We start from the raw sequence: 12,313 nt of genomic DNA on the forward strand, positions 1-12,313 counted from the left end.
TTCTCACCATAACTTTGTTGCCTTGCCATGGCCAAACCGTTCGAGATATCAAAAATCCCCTCGCAATTTAGAATCCCCAATGTCTTGAGAACATGCTGACCGAGTTTGGTGACAATCCTATGGAAACCCTGGGAGGAGTACATTAAATTCCAGAGCATGCACTTTTTAAACAGCCCTAAATATCTCACTTCCTGTTTCGTGGAGCCTATGACATAGAGTACAAAAGTTGTTTGGCTCAGTGAGATCTATATGTGTACCGCGTTTCATATTAACGTTTCATATCAATAGGCCTATTTCACGCAACAATTGAATATCGCAGAACGTCTCTGAGTGGGGAGACGGCAGTTCCGGTTAACTTTTTACAATGGTAGAGGCCGATAAATACTGCTGGACCAAGTCTCTCCATAACTTGCCTAAAGTCACCTACGACGCGTGGTTTGGATTGTAAATGAACATTCTCAAGTAGAAACGTCCAAATTTAGGAATAGTTTGCCGAAGGTTTTAAGAAAACATGCTAACATAAATTGTAGAAAATTAAACCAAATAGCCAAAAAGCCAAAATATAAAGATTCAGCACTTCAAATAAGCAATCTGGTTGTATCGACAACAAATGCTAGACTAAGACACTCTTCTCATCTCCTCGCATGCAAAAAAACATTTGCCTTTATAAATACAGTGCTGTCTTATAAATACAGAAAACATGTACTTTTTCAATCAACAGTTCTTTATTTACCTTAAGTCTGCAAACAAGCTGAAATGCTTCAAACTGCGCACGGCACTTCATTCACGAGAGGCGGGAGGAATAATACGGTTTGACTGACAGTTTAACGAGCCAATGGCGTCACAAGGTTTAGTGGCGGTGGCGTCGCTTACTGACCCAGGATCAGTGAACCGTGGCAGTTATATTTCCGATTTGAGCTTAAAGTATAGAAAAATATATAGCTTGTAGCTTTTGTTGATGCTACTTGATCAAAAAAAAGAGCTTAGCTACTGAAAAGCTATTTGATTCAGAAAAAAAGCGAAGCTACCACCACGCTACGCTGCTGAGAAATGTAGTTAAGCTAGAAACTAGCAATGACCGGAAGTTCTTTTTCCCTACTCCGCGTTCCGGAAGCAGGAAGTATACATAGGCCTATATGTGCAAGTATGTGTGCGCAGTACATCAAGTTTTCAAACTGTGTTCCAGGGGGCGCTGTAGAGACCCTGAACCACGCCCGGGGCCCAGCCTCTGTGGCGTCCTGATGGCCGCAGATTCCGACGTGTGTGCAAATTTTCAAGAGTTTTTGAGTATGTTAAGGCCCCCAAAAATGCCCGGAAGGTTGAAAAAATAAATAAATAAATGAAAAATAAGAACCCTTAGAAGAACAATAGGGCCTTCGCCCTTTTGGGCTCGGGCCCTAATAATAATAATAATAATAAACGGAGCAATTCCAATAGGGTCCTCGCACTGCAGTGCTCGGGCCCTAATAAATGCCGTTTGACTTTAAGTCTGAAACTTAAGTCTGATACAAATATAAGTTAGAAAGCATTAATTATAGATGGGTCCCCACTACGCTAAACCGTACAGTGTGTGTAATTATATAATGGCTTTAACATGATTTCCTATTAACACACTACAGGACCCCACAACGTTACACCAGAAACAACCAGTGTGTAAGTGCTGCTGTTTGACCTCAAGACTGAAAATAACATTTAAAATAATAATAATTATTATAATAAATGCTGTTTGACCTCAAGACTGAAAATAACATTTAAAATAATAATAATTATTATAATAAATGCTGTTTGTCTTCATGACTAAAAATAACATTTAAAATAATAATTCTTATTATAATAAATGCTGTTTGTCTTCATGACTGAAAATAACATTTAAAATAATATTTTTTATAATAAATGATGTTTGACCTCAAGACTGAAAATAACATTTGAAATAATAATTTTTATGATAAATGCTGTTTGACTTAATGACTGAAAATAACATTTAAAATAATAAATATAATAAATGCTGTTTGACTGAAAAAAACAAAACAAAACAAAAACAAAAAACTGTAAAAATGACAAAAGCAGTAAAAAAATTTCAAACCTCTCTCCAAAGCCAACAATCGCCATTCACCAGAAAGGCCAAGAGTTCTCTTTAGTTGTATCAATGCTTCAATAAAAGGAACATGATATTTTAATGAATGTTTTGCCAGACAATTAAAAAAACTAAAAAATGAATACAAAGAGAATGTAAATTTTAAAAACTTACCAGCACTTCTTGTTTTGCCAGGTAAAGTCAAAGATAAAGCCTGTATTTGGACAGATGTGTCTTCAATGTTCTTCTCCAAAATCATTTCTCCTCTATATTCAACAACAAAATCTACTTTATTGAAAGGCAAACATTCCACAATCTAAAAAGAAGAGTTAATATTACAAAGGTAGTAAACTTTTGTCGGCAATTAATAAATACTGTAATGTTAGACTACGCTCAAAAGTTTTGGATCATATTTTCTGTTCTTTAAGGCCGTGTATATTTATTCAAATATACAGAAACAAAACAACACCAATATTGTGGAATTATCTTGTAAAACTAATATTGTGGAATTATATATATATATATATATTAGTGGTGGGCATAGATTAATTTTTTAATCTAGATTAATCTAGATTAAATCTTGAAATTAATCTAGATTAATCTAGATTAAAATGGCTAATTTGAAGGCATTCAGAATATGTGTTCTACCCAAATAATGACTAAAAAGTAAGTCTTTGAGAACGGGTTTCTCAAGCCAGGTGGCGCATTAGACCAGGCGCTCATCTCCTGTTTCCAAAATGCATTACAAACTCCTTGACAAGTGCATTTACAACACAATTAACTATACAAACTTGTGTAACCAAGTACTTCTGCGCAAAATGCTGTACGACGTGCGCGTTGCCGTAAAATAGACAGGCGCGCGGGTATGGATAGCTTATCTGCGTGCATAGTCTTAAACTGCGTTGCTTTTAGAAGCGTCAATTCAGTTGTTGCATATAGTTTAATGTCTTTATTTCGGGATTATCAAAGTAAATTATAACTCAAATTTGAGATTTTACTGGGGCACAGCAGATTTTCACTGGGGCACGTGCCCCAGTGAAAATCTGCTGTGCCCAGGTAAAATCTCAAGTTTGAGTTATAATTTACTTTGATAATCCCGAAATAAAGACATTAAACTATATGCAACAACTGAATTGACGCTTCTAAAAGCAACGCAGTTTATTGGAAGACTATGCACGCAGATAGGCTATCCATACCCGCGCGCCTGTATATTTTACTGGAACGCGCACGTCGTACAGCCTTTTGAGCAGAAGTACTTGGTTACACAAGTTTGTTTAGTTAATTGTGTTGTAAATGCAATTGTCAAGCAGTTTGTAATGCATTTTGGAAACAGGAGATGAGCGCCTGGTCTAATGCGCCACCTGGCTTGAGAAACCCGTTCTCAAAGACTTAATTTTAGTCATTATTTGGGTAGCACACATATTCTGAATGCCTTCAGCAGAATTCAAATTAGCCATTTTAATCTAGATTAATTTCAAGATTTAATCTAGATTAATCTAGATTAAAAAAATTAATCTATGCCCACCACTAATATATATATATGTGTGTGTGTGTGTGTGTGTGTGTGTGTGTGTGTATACACCCTGCGATACCTTTTCAGGATTCTTTGAAGAATAAAATCGTAAAAGAACTGCATTTATTTAAAATGGAAATATTTTGCAGCAATATCCACTACACTATAACGTTTGAGTCAGTAATATATTTTGTTTGTTTGTTTGAAAGAAAATAATACTTTTAAGGATGTGTTAAATTGCTAAAAAGTGATCTTTTTAACTTTTTAGAGATTTGTGCAAGATTTGTTTTCTTATTTTCTTAATGCTTGTGCACTTTCAAACCTTCTTCAAGTCTATTGAGAAAACATTATAGTATTTATTAATTGCCTAAAAAAGTTTACTACCTTTGTAATATTTAATCTTCTTTTTAGATTGTGGAATGTTTGCCTTTCAATAAAGTAGATTTTTTTCTTTAAAGGTGCAGTGTGTAATATTTAAGATTATCTCTAGACAGAAATGCAATATCATATACATAACTTTGTATTCAGGGGTAAATAAAGACCTTACTTAATTAACCATTATGTTTTTATTACCTTACAATTACCAGTTTATATCTACATACACCACGGGTCCCCCCACATGGAAGCCGCCATTATGTTTCTACTGTAGCCCTGAACGGACAAACTGCTCTACAGATCGCGTTTCATCACTGCTGTTCTTGGGAAAAAACACTGACACAATGATGAACAAATAACTGCAATATTCACAATAACATCGTTTTATTGAATTATCAAGCAAATTTACGTTTTAAAAGAAACTTGATTATTCTTTGCTGTCTGAAACGACGACATCTGAATCGTGTGTCGGTTGCTGTAGTTTCTGTAAAGGGAGGGGTAAGCAGTGGACGGGAGCCGTTGGTTGCAATCAGGTTGCAATTCAAAACTTAACCGCTAGATGCCGCAAAAATCTACACCCTGCACCTTTAAATCTTTCTGTGTACTTAAATTTGTTTACAGTGTGTCTTTATTTTGCTGTTCTATTGTTACTTTTATATTAAGGTCTTAATTGTTGTGCACTACAAAATAATTTATTAAATTGTATTATTTACTTCTTAATACTTGTGCAATCAATAAAGGTTTATTATTACTCATATTGTCCTTTGTGTGATTATTTGCATTATGTATACTGTTTGCATTTTATTCAAAGGTTTGCCTACACTTTGCGTTTACATTATAGGCTGCGTTTGCTGTTATATTAACACAAATGGTTATAATAACGTTGACAATGGGGAGGTTTTATAGCAAGGTATGAGGACTAAGTCGCGCCAGCTCCTGGGCCCAGCACACATTTCTTGTGGGCCTAGGAATCGGGAAGTGAGTCCACAGGCATCCAGGCCCAAGTGCAGCAGATGGAGACAGGCCGAGGGGTGAGTCTCTGGCAGGCGAGAATCTAAACCGGAACTGGCCCGAGTGTTTTTTGTTTTCTGGGACGTTTAGACTGAGACTTAAACAGTAGCCAGGCAGAGAAATCTGGCAAGGTGTGGGTACGGTCTGTGCCAGTCTGGAGAATGCCATGGTTAAAACAGTACTCAACATACCCGTCATGATAGGACGGCGGCATTTTGCTCAAAAGAAGATCAACATGCGATCCATACCTTAATTTATAGCCGTTTGTGCCTTCTAGAGTCTTAAGCATCCCTACCAATGAATGGATGGATAATGCAAAGTCGTCAAAAGATTCAGCATCTCCAAACTTTACAGCAGTAGCATTTAATATGGCACCTAACTCACATTGGACTAGTTGGCGTGGCTGCCCATATTTATCTTGTAGCGCTAGTAATGCAGCTGTGTAAGGCCGGGGATCATGCATGTATGCCTTGGCAAGCTGGATAGCACTGGGAAGTGCCCTAGAAGTAATTGATATTTGTACTGTTCAGTTAAATGCTGTTGATTGTGCATTCTGCAAGGTTTTTGCTCAGCGGCGTCGAACGTATCGCCGGCCCCCAAAAGCCTGCGATCCTCCGCCCATCAGCATACCCCGTCGAGATGCCAGAGCTGTACGCCTCCCCGTCGTTCGGGCTGGGCGTCTCCTCAGGCGCTCCAACGGTCCAGAGGCAGACGGAGGCCGTCCAACATATCCTGCCCCGCCGCGAAGTTACCGTTCCGCCGCCTGGGCCCCCCCCCCCGCAGCTCCGTCCCCTGCTGAGCCACACGATCCAGGCTCGCAGCCGACGTCGAGCCGTCCGTGGGAGAGGGACGCCGCTCGCCTCTCAGGGTCCTGCGACGGAAGACCCTCGCAGGCGAGCTTCGAAGCGTCCCTGATGCGAGCACCCCCGGAGGTGTAGAGAGCTACTCTGTCGGCTCTCCCGCTGGAAGCGGGACTTAGCCGGTCATTTGAAATCACAGAAAGACCCAGCCTTCTCACCTCTGGGGCCCCGGCCCCGAGTTTCCTTCCTGAGCAGCACTTCCACTCCTCGGAACCAGACTCGGGACCGGATGTCGCCAGCGCGGGAACCAGGGAAGTAGGTAAGCACTGCTTAGTGCAGTTAGACACTTCTCCGGGACGTTTATCCTTCTGGGTTTTGTCTCCTTCCCTGTCTTTCCCCAGGCTGCCCCACCATGGTCACGCCGGTCAACGTTCCCTTGATACCACTACACTGGTTGATACGGACGGTACAGCCCGGCTCCAGGCGTCCGCCCAGACTCACAGGTACCCCTTACATTCTTTATTCGGAAACAGGCGTGCCTCTGTTCTGCCTGCGGAGGTCGCGTTCCTACTGGCGAAGGACGCGATCCAGCCTGTCTCTCCAGCCGGGACGAGGTCGGGGTTTGATAAGAGTCCTGACTTCACGTGTCCAGTTAGAGTGGTGGGTTAACATCCGCCCTGGATGGAGCTCTGTTCCGATCCCTTCTTAGGCTGTCGGCACACATGCTCACGACGACGCACATACAAGTATGTTTCCGTCTCCAGGGCTGGGTTGCAGCCATCTGCCTGAAGGGCACCCGCTGTCGCGTCTCGATCTTCCCCGGCGCACACCCCTTCGGCGGTCTGCCCCGGGGATCGAGCGCTCAGCGCGAGGTGCTTCCATTTGGCTAGTCCCTCTCCTTCCTGCCTTCTTATGCCATGGGAGCTCCCCTGTCCCCTCTTCGGCAGACAGGTATTCGCGTCTTCAACCGTTTCTTCAACTGGTGCTTTTACCAGCCCACTCGTGAGTTCCGTTGTGCGAACATAGGGACCTGGTGCCTCTGCACCCCCGCCATCTGTTCCTTCAGGCCAACCGAGGAAATTCCTTTCCTCGGTCGGGAGCCCGACTCGGTCCTCAAGACAAGCCCGCCTTACTACCAAGAGCGCGCAGTCAGTGCTGTAGTTCCTGAGTCAATCAGGCACAACACAGCGGTTCTCTCAAACTGAGGCTCCTGGGGCACATGAAAGCTCTAGCTGCTAAGAGCCGCTAAGAGCCGCTAAGCTTGTTCATGTGAGACTGCTTCAGCACGATCGAGTCCCATGATGGGCATGGCATCTCGGCCCACTCCGGACTGGCGTTTTCCCGCAGTTTGGCCGACAAGCCAGCCCGTGGCTTACCATGTACGACAGCCTCTCCATCTGCTCCCAGGGAGTACGTGGCAGATTTTGCTACTTGCCATTCACTTGAAGCAGGTAAACTCAACCGTGCAGCCTATCGGCTCTCACGGCAGTCCACCACCTGCAGGATGGCGACTCCACCCCGTGACGCAGCTAGTTTGGAGCATATCGGTAGGCCAGCCACATCTGCTCGCCCGCAATTGCTCTCAGTACCAGCTGCCTCTTTCAGAGTAGCGCTGGCACTCAGCTGACCTCCGGCGCCCAAGTACGCCCTTCCCCAGCGAGCCTCCTTGCACAGACTCTGTGCAAGTCCAGGGAGGACGAGGAGTAAGTCTGTTGGTTGTACTACAAGAATGGCCCACCCAGACTCAGGTCTAGTAACCGTTCCCTCGCGGCAGTCCCTCCCTGTAGGGCACGGGATGACACCCAGACCTCTCCGGCCTTCGCAGGCCGTGATACAATTAACACTCAGTACCGAGCTCCCTTGACTAGGCAGGCTCGCACTGAGATGAGGTCTATTTGCTGGCTTTCCACAGAGTTACACGGTTGCAGTATGCTTCCCTTCCTGCAGGAGAGTTGATTGCAGACTGTCCCCTCACTCTCTAAGTATATGCCGCTGCTTCGCCGCGTATCACCTGCAGTGGATGGAGCTAAGTAGGTAAGCATTCACTGGCCGTGAGGTTTCCCAGAGGTGCCCAGAACGCACCCCACACCCTCTTGGGGCCTTTCCGTCGCCTTCAGAGCCGCAGGACGCTCCAATTGAGCCATTGGCCTCAGTCGAGCTAGCATTCCTGTCATCAAGACAGCGCTCCTGACCGCCCTGGCTCCTGTTAAGAGGGCAGGAGACCTACAAGTTTTCTCTGTCAAGTAACGCCTCATACCCTCTGGGAACCCCCCCGTCGCCCTTCGGGGCCGCGGGGTGCTCCTCAGGAGCCTCGGGCCTCAGGCGAGCTAGAGCTAAAGTTCCTGTCATTAAGACAGCGCTCCTAACTGCCCTGGCTCCCATCAAGAGGGCCTACATGCTTCTCTGCCAGCAAAGTGTGTCGAGAATTCGGGCCCGGCGTTCTCCACATTACCGTCGAGACCCCGGCTCGGTGCCCAAGGTCCCCACCACGCCTTTCCGCGACCAGGTGGTAGACCTGCAAGCTCTGCTCTGGAGGAGGCAGACCCAGTCGTGCAATGTTGTGTCGTTAAATATGTGAGACTGAATCACTCGGCACTTCAGCTGCACCAGCAGCTTCATCTGCCTCGGGATTCGCAGAAAGGGAATGCTCCCCGAACTGAGGTTGGCTAAATGGTGGTAGATGCCTCTCCCTGTTATACCCAGGGACAGCCGTGATCCTTGGTTCATGGCACCTCACCAGCAGATGTAAAAATCGGAAGCTGCGGGCTGGGCGACACCCTACCTTCGCTTGGTTCTCCAACCTTGCGTAGAGGCCGTTCTCCCGTGTCCTAACTTAGGAACTCTCAGGTGAGCGGGAAGACCGGCTGGTGTCGGCTTGCTGCGCCATTCCCACGTGGATCCGTGCGCTATTTCCCAGAATGTTCCCTCCGGCGAACCCTGGGTTCTCCTGCCCCGCAGTCAGGGCTAGGCGCGGAGTAGTCCTGCACTGTGATCCTGCCTGGGTTTCCTTCGCCCCGCAGGTTGTGGCTTAGTTTTTTATTATTCCAGCGGAGGAGACCGCTGTTTCCCTCGTATATCCCTAAAAACTTTTTATGGATATATTGAATTATTCTCATTTCCACATGTAAAATTTCATGTGCCCCGCCCCCCCCAACCCATGCTTCAGTACAACTGGCATCCCTGGAGGGGCCCCCTTATTGGGCCCCAGGGCGTTGGGAAGGTTACGTTACACTTCGCCTGCCGGCACGTATACTTGTCAGCACGTGAAGCTGTTGCGTACACGGCGTCAGGGTCGTGGCCTTTTCCATGGGTTTGTTCCCAATGTAACGTCGAAGTGATTCGACTGAAGGGGTAACGTCTAGGTTACGAAGGTAACCCTCGTTCCCCGAAGGAGGGAACGGAGACGTTACATTCCCCTGCCACGCCCCTGGCGTCGCGCTGACGCCGGGCTCTCCCGGCTCTTCAGCAAAAGCCTGACTGAGTGGTGCGCGCAGCCATCTTATATACCCGTATGTACGGGGGCGTGTCCACTCGCCAATTTTCAATTGGCCTTTTTAATAAGGCTCAGAGGTGATCGGTCTCTCAAGCGAGATCCCAATGTAACGTCTCCGTTCCCTCCTTTGGGGAACGAGGGTTACCTTCGTAACCTAGACATCATGTGCGGAAGACGCCTCTGGGTGGCATTGTGGGGCTTTCATACAATATTATTTATGATTTATGTATTCATTAATATTGTGAGATTAAAATCATATAGAATTTGCATAAATTTAATGAATCACCTAAGAATACAGGTTAATAGAGAGAATTCAGAGTTTTTTTATGTGCTACAATCCAATCCATAAGGTGGCAGTAATGCAATTTAAAGCTGGCTCCCAACCGTCAATCAAATCAAAGCGCGGCATCACATATTTCTAATGCGAAACGGATGCAGAAGAGGCAAGTCAAACTGTTTTATTAGAGGTAAGTAATAAAAGGTCACTAAAAATTGACGTAAAATATAACGCTTAGAAATTATAATAAAATAATCCGTGTAACTTCATTTACTTCCGTTACAGAGAGTTGTCGTAATTTGATGACAGTTCACAGATGTGTATTGATTCACCTCAGAGAAAAGAAGCAAGTTAACGTTACATGGACTTTATTTAAATCCGCGTGTATTTCACTATTCATCTTCCTTACAACTTGTGTGTATTTATCTGGACAAAGTGAGTGTGTCACGAAACAAATTTGCTTAACCTAATAACAGTGTTTTTCACCCTACATTTTTTTCCTTTTTGTAGGCCCATCAGAAGGACATTTCACAGCTTTGATCACATCAGGACTGAAGAACTGGCTGAACCAGTGTCTGGGGTTTCAAGTAATGGCAGCTACCAGAGTGGACTCTTTAATGGGAAGATGCCAGATGTGTGATGTAATTTACATTTTAAGATACATTTATTTTTATTTTATTTATTTTTTATTGACAAAAGCAAGTTTTTCATTCAATACACATCTACCAAGTGAATGCTGTTTCTTAATGTTTTATAACTTAAAAAAAAAAAACTACATTCCCATGACAAAACCTATCCATGTTTTTTTTTTTTTTTTTTTTTTTTTTTTTGTGCATATATGTTCCTGACACCCTTTTAAGTTGGCTGTTTTCCTGTTTGAGGCACGTGTTAGGATGCTGTGTTGTACTCTAACCAGTGAGCTGGATTCTCAGATAAAATTTGTTAAGTTAAAATTAGTTCAGTTTGATTGAAAATTTTAATCCATTAAAAGTCTTAAATATCTTCACTCTAATGAGAAAAGCCTTAATTATGTTTTCAATTGATCTTAACTTTGGAGACAGAAAAAAATATGCATATTTTAAGTGCACTCATCTGCCATATTAAATTCTAATTACAATTTGCACTCAATTTTGTAGTACATTAAGTCACATTTCCAAATATTTAGGACCCACCTTCTTTCAGTTACACACTACTACTTTACTTTAGATGCCTTACAACAAGTGAAAGCTGAGAAAAGGAGGCCTCAGATATCATAATTTCTGGGACAGTGCAACATTAGCTGTGTTTCCACTGTCGGGCCAAAAGTTTCTGCGTCTGCAGAAACGAAGACGTGATAAAATACATCGTAGATGAACTCGCAAAGCTGAATATCCAGCGCACCACAATGCAAGTTCCAGACAAGTTGAAGAAATTGCGGGCGCAGTACAAAGCCATAAAAACGCACAATGGACAAAGCGGTGCCCAGAGAAGGTCCTTTCCGTGGTTCGATATAATGGATGGTGTGCTGGGTCACCGACCCTCCGTTCGTGGAGAGACCACGCGTGATACGATGGCAGCCACAACAACCGGTGAGTGAATTTACCTGGCTAGCAACCCTACGTTTACTTGCAAAACAGTTAAAATATTGCTGGTGATGGACTTGCATGTGTATGTATTTATGTTTGTGTGTGTGTGTGTGTGTGTGTGTGTGTGTGTTAGAATTGGAATCACAGAGCGATTTCTTGGACTCTGAAGTTGAGCAGGGACCATCTACACCTCCGCTGCTAACATCTACACCTGGTAAGCTACTATAAACAAATTCCACTCAAGAATGATTATGTTTGTATGTTTCTTGTCAGTACTTTATCCTAATTGCATATTTATTACAGAGAGGCACGCCGTTCCTCAAGACATTACAACAATCAGAGGAGGATCTCATATGATTCCACAAAGAACCAGGCCAGGTAAATTGGAGTGTACTAAGTAGATGACTAAAACCATACAGATCTCACAACACCTGAATTTTAAGTATTTCCCAGATGTGGAGCTTGTTGTTCCTTTTCTGTTTTTTATTTCTAGAAAGTCGCAAACGCAAAGCAGCAAACTTGGCCTCAAGGGAGTTTTTGCAGTGCAAGCGCGACATAACACAGCAACAGCTGGAAGAAGAGCATGAGTTAAGACGAGAAGAAATGAATAAAGAAATGATGATGAAAAGACAGGAGCTGGATTATGAGGCGCAACTCAGACGGGAAGAGATGTCCCAGAGAGAGAAGGAAGTGGAGGCTTTTGCTTCTGTCTTTGCAAATTTGGCTGCAGCTGTTCTCCAGAGAAAGTAGATGGACACCACAGCTTTTGTCTTTGTTTTAAAGCACATTGTCTTTTTTATAATGTTAATATATATTTATTGTTTTTTCTACATATGTTTCACAAACACCTGTTTGTTGTGTATGTACATTTTCAAAGCACACTTGTATTTTGCATTGATACACATTTAATATATAAATAAAGCTATAACTTTGCTGTTACTGGGGTCTACTTAAAATTATTGCAAAAGGGTCATATTGCCTGGAAAAAAAAATAGTATCAGTTACAAAAAAGTCATTCATTTGTGTTAGTCTATATCCGTAAAAAAAGCTTTTCATCGTAACAGCCAACAAATGTTACTATGATAGAATTACAAATGAGTGCACAAACACACAAGTCTTCTCACAAAATTTACAAACAGTTAATTCATTTAGAGTTTGTATAATTCATAGTAATTAATTCACAGTTTGTAAATCTGTGAGCAGTC

This window comes from Garra rufa, chromosome 4 (assembly GCF_049309525.1).
Source record: "Garra rufa chromosome 4, GarRuf1.0, whole genome shotgun sequence".
Classification (NCBI taxonomy): Eukaryota; Metazoa; Chordata; class Actinopteri; order Cypriniformes; family Cyprinidae; genus Garra; species Garra rufa.